The sequence below is a fragment of the Diabrotica undecimpunctata genome, chromosome 11 (genome assembly GCF_040954645.1).
Source record: "Diabrotica undecimpunctata isolate CICGRU chromosome 11, icDiaUnde3, whole genome shotgun sequence".
Taxonomy (NCBI): Eukaryota; Metazoa; Arthropoda; class Insecta; order Coleoptera; family Chrysomelidae; genus Diabrotica; species Diabrotica undecimpunctata.
In genome coordinates, this window is record NC_092813.1 from 28,173,159 (window position 1) to 28,179,158 (window position 6,000).

Sequence of the window (6,000 nt, forward strand, 5' to 3'; positions counted from 1 at the left end):
GTACTTATTCCGGATCTCTTTCCCTACCATCATACGTAAAGCTGCGATATTTTCAAACCCCACGTTTTGGAAGCCAGTTAATGTGATATTAAAAGTCAGAGGTGCGCCAAGCAATTAATTAGCTAATTAATTAATTAATTAAACTTATTTAAATGATACAATTATGATTTTATCACACTATTTAATTCTCTTATCTCAGGGTTATATTCGTTCTTCAATATCTATGATTTACATATGATAGGTAAGGTCTAAAGAATACCGGAATAATAAAAACATATATGATACAAAATTATATATTGAAATAAAATTCACACTCAAATATCTTCAACAAAAAATATCTTATATAATGATTATCAAAATTTTGTTCTACGTACGTGAACCTTCAAAAATTAATGTTATATACAATATAAATTAAAATTTCAAATCAAAATTGTTGTTCTATATCTCCTGATCAAAATATTTCTATCTTTTCTGAAGCAATAAAATTCCCTAGGTAATCAGCAATCTTACAACAAATTATTGGGAGCCTCTCGTCTTTAATGATCTACTTCAAATGCACGATTTCTCCTCTCGATAAACTGAATCTCTCGTTCCGGCCTGAACAGTGACTCTTGGAATATATAAGTAGAAAAGTATAACTTACAATATTTTACTGGATCAGCTTCCGTCAGATACACTTACTCCAAGAAAACTCACAAACATTCACTTCTAATGCTTACTATCACTTGAGAACCACCAGAGAACAACGTCTGTTCGCCTTGCACCCTTGGAAAACAAATTATCTTTTTTCCCTCAAAAATCTAGCTAAACTCTCATTCTTACATACCTCCTCCACTTTTTTCAATCTCCTCCAATCAAAGCTCATTATACGTATCCCCATCTCTTCATTTAGATAACAAACAACAATTTTACCTACAATTATAAATTTCCTAAAAACTATTAACATGCTAATCGGATTCTACAAATTCTTAAGAACTAACGGAGAAATATAATTTCTAAATATTCTATTCTATTGTCTTATTCACTTTACAAGTCCATTTGGAAAATCCGCTCGCATTGTTCATGATTTCACTTAAGCTCACTCACGTCACTCGAATATATTTTACAAAGAAAATAATTTATGCATATCTTAAATTTTGTTTACTACAGGTCATCCAGGATAATCGACTTTCATTTCTTCGCCGTACTTTCTTTTATTGTACATTAGCCGTTGGACCCTATGCAGAATGTTGATGACTGATTGGAAGAACTGCAAACAATGCATCATCTGTTAGCTGTTGACTGACAAACGCATATAACCTACTCTCGAGCTATTCTTCATCTCAACGAAATGCAGGACGATTTTTCATTCAACAATATTGTGAGAGATGAGGCTCATTTCCGTCTTAGTGGTTACGTAAATAAACAAAATTATCATTTTTGGGGCACCAGAAATTCGTGGGTCACCCAAGAAGAGCCATTACATTGGCTAAAAGATACTGTGTGGTGGGCTGTTTACATTAGAGGAGTCATCGGGGCAATTTTCTTTGAGAACGCTGCAGACCAAAAAACGACTGTGGACGGCCCGCGCTACAAAGCCGTGGTTACCGATTTTTTTTTACCGTTTTTTCCTAAATTCGATAAATGGGAACGGGAGAACTTGTAATTGAAACCAGACGGTGCAATGATGCACGCTGCTCTACCCACAACTGATATTCTGAAGGAAGCATTTCCAGGTCGCTTAATCTCTCATATTGGGGATTTGTACTGGACAGTCAGACCACTCAATTTAACCGATCCAGTCTTCTTTTTATGGGTTTTTTTGAAGTCGCTGGTTTACGTCAATAAGTCTCAAATTCTTACCTTAAGAAAAATATTGGCCAGGAATGTGAAAAACCTGTCGTTCGAGGTTCTGGCAAGATTGTTAAAAAATACCATAAAACCAAACCGTATGGTCATCATCTCTGGCATTGGCTACTTGGTAGATATCATTTTCCCATTAACTTCTTAACACTACTTGCATGGGTGTCAAAAAAACTTTTAATCCACATAAAAGTAGTTGAGAGCAGCCTTTACAACATATGTGTACTTTTTTCATTGCAGATTGCCTTCCATCGCGTTCTGAAAAAGATTTATAACAAAGTGAGCATCTTCCTCTATTCCCTTTTTCTATAATGCCGTGTCGGACAAATTCTTCTTGTTGTGCTTCGGGAGCACCCCTAGTGTGTAGCAATGATAAAACTATTTTTCTCGGAAAGAAGTAATAGGTATTTTATTACCCGTAACATATTTTGTAAAGCACATGCGCATTGAAAACTGCCGTATTAGTCAAAAGGTCCATAGCGACTTTCCGGTACCAGTTCATACTTCTACCTTTTACGAATGGGAGAACTGTATGCCGCGTTTTGGTACGAAACATCAATAAAAGCTTTTGCTGGATTGTATTCACCAACAGTCGATAGCTTAGTAAGAGGCCCACGTTTAGTTTCTACTTTAATCATTGAAGGAGGATCCTTAGTTGTTAGAAAAAGAACGTCTCTCTTATCTTTTCACTTGCTGACAATAACTTTTGTGTTGCTATGTAAAAATTTAATTTCTCCTCGTTTGAGCTTGACATTTACGACAGCTTTTGGATTGCGTTTTTTGTTGGGGCGTAATTTACCAACTAAGTGTGTGCTTTGTCTGTTTAAATCGTGTGCTAGATCAAAGCTTGTATAGAAATTATCCGTGAATAAGTTCCATAACTACCCTAAAATCTAAGGAGTTCTCTGATGGTATTTCTTTTCCCCCGTAAAGTGTCACCGCATATGTACAAATTTCAGATACATAAAGTTTAAAAAGCTCGATCAAATATTTATGCCTTTTTGCAGTATGTTTAAAAAAATTTAACCTTCCACGAAAAGACACAATTGTCTCATAAATACACAGAGAATTGTTAGGCGTACAAATTTTCTAAAATTTACTATTCAGGATTGTTATAAGAGTTGAGGTTTTGTATAATCTGTTATTTAGTGGAATACTTTCATTATCAGAAATGTGAAAACAATTTAAAAGGACCCCGAATCGGTTCCTGCTAAAACCGCAACTTTGAGAAATCGCATTTTTTTAAAGTGGATTGTTGATCCAATAGTCTCTCAGCTCTGGTTTCTTGTCTAATCCCATCCACATTATAACGGCTAAAAAACGAAGTAATTCATCTCTATCTGTGTCTTACCATTTGCACAAAAGCGAATAATTTACGATGGTTTCATTTGTAATCCCTTCAACTACTTTCTGTTAAGCATATCTATTTGCTTCTGTGATTAACAAATCTTGAATTTCATTATCAACAAATACTAAGTAAAAATAAATCAGTTTATAATCACGTAGTTGCTCTTCGTCAATGTTGAATCCTCGACTATTAGTAAATTCAAATTTATGTAGTTCTTCCGGGCTATCTATGATATTTCTTTCCACATTATTTTATCTGCTCTTAAATTAACATCGTCTATATTAATATTGTCAAAATAAAAAATTGCAAATAACTGTCATCGACTAAATTAGAAGGACCAGCTTCGTTATACACCTTTTGTTTCTTTCTTGGTCTACTAACATCGTCACCCCTTTCTATAAAGTAAGAAAACAATCAAGACACCAATCTGTACTGTGAACGAAATCAGTTACCTATTACCACTTTATAAATAAAATTATTGAGTCCAGTAACTTCATCAACTCTCAAATAAAATTAATCACTGTCATCCTCTCGATAGGCAGGATCAGCATCAGAGTCATATTCTGATATTTTATAATCACTGAAATAAGATTCTTCTAGTATTTGACGAAGTTCATCTTCTGATAATCCTATTTTTGTTCATTATACGAAGATATGAATACTTTTCTACTGCAAGGAATGAATACAATTGTCGCATACGATGATACCACAGTGAAATACAAAAATCCTAACCTACATAAATTGCAGGCAGGTTTTACCTGACCGGTTTTTCTATAGACCAGACCTTTTTAATTTATCATATAACAACACAGACAATGCGTCCCTCACGTGGTCACAGTCTCGTAACCACGATAACATACTGAGGCAAAATTGGTACACATAGTCTATGATAAAGACCTACAACAACTTTAGCAGTTATACACTCTTTTCAACAAAATCCTTAAATAATCTTTTTTGAAACTATTTCCAGAGTTTAAATCAAAACGTGAAATCTTTTAGTTAAAGGTTTAATTTGTTGCTGTACAATTCAGTACTCTAATTATTATATTTATGCTGGCAACATGTTTTCTTTTATTGATGGCTGATGACTTACTTGTCACTTGTCACTGATCTCTGTGCACTTTACACTTGTACTTGTAAAACAATTATTTACAAGTACAAGTACAAGTTACAACAATAAGTTACAACAAACTTATTTCTTTTCTAATTAAATTTAATAATAGTGTTATTATTATTAAAAAGCGTAAACAGGTTATATGTCCAGCTGCAGAAATTTAGAAAAGTGTTTTTAAGTTTTTGTTTTAAACAAAGTAAAATTTATTCTGCTGAAAGTGTAGTTTGCATGAAAAATTGTGTTAAAAATTTTTGCACGTATGTCATTTAGTTATGGCTTCGTCCAATCATCAACTGTTTATAGAATCGGTTTTGATTCGTAGAAATTTTGATTGGAAAGACATAGTGTTCTTAATGTAATTTCTCAAGAGAAACCTCCTAGCACTGACGATAAGTACAAAGACTTTTTTAAAAGTGATTATTTAGGGAAAATGTTTTAGAAATAACTAAATCCCAAGAAACTTTGATGGGAATGATGAAAGCTCTTAAAACTGTTTACGAAAATACAGGACTTCAGTCTCGAGTACAAATCCAGAAAAAGGTGCGCAACTTAGTACTTAAAGAAGACGGCAACTTGGGTGAGGTGTTGGTGGATTTTGATAAAACCTTAAGAGAATTAAATGATGCAGGAGGTAAAATAGATAATAGTAAAAGATCACCACACTTTTATCTGCAATGCCTGGCAGATTTAATTTAGTTCTAACATCCTTTGATATTTTATTTCGTTCTGATCTATCCAAAATAACTTTAGATTTTATGAAAATAAGTTTGATGGCAAAAGATGATCAATTAAAAACAAAGGGAGTTACTAGTGTACCTGTTCCTTCGCATGCATTTGTTGGTTAAGATAAATATAATGGTAAGAGCAAACATACTTTTAAAGTTCTTTGTTATCATTATTACGATCATTATTTTTATTTTTCTTTTGAAATCCGAGTTCTTTGCTTATCCGGCTTAGCCGTTTGGTAATGGTAATCATTTCGACTTCATTCGCTGCTTGTATAAGTGTGTCATCTGCGTATCGCAGGTGACTGATTTTTCTGTCTCCTTTGTGATTTCTCCATCCCATTCGTCTACTACTTTCCTCATTATATATTCAGATGTTATACAGGGTGGTCCTTAAGTAATTGTACAAAAAGAAGCCTTAGATTCTGCCCTTTAAAATATTACGATTTAAGTCAACTTGCTTTAATACAATGTTGATATTAAGAAATATACAGGGTATTAAAGTGAAAATTTAAAATTTTATTTTTCGCTATAACTTTCACGTTTGTAAATATTTATGGATAAAAATTTACAATTGGATTCGTTTGAGTAGGATAAATTAAAATTTTACACATACTTTGATCTAGCTTGTAGAGGGCGCCACATATGCTAAATATGTAGCATAAATTTGCGCTTAACTTTTTTACTCTGTAAGTTAGCTCCATTTTTGTTAAAAATATTAAAGACACATTATTTCTAAAAAGAAAAGGAATACTTGTTAATAACTTGAAAACTCAACCGTTTTCGAGATAATCGCATTTTATAAGTCAGCTGCATAATAATTCTTAGTTGTTATATTTGTGCGGTAAAGCAGTGAATACCTGTGGATAAGCATATTAATAGTTTTTTCTTATTAAAACAACTCAAAGATGATACAAAGATGTAATGTTATATCACAAAATGCTTTGTTATGGCTGCTAAATGTCTTATTG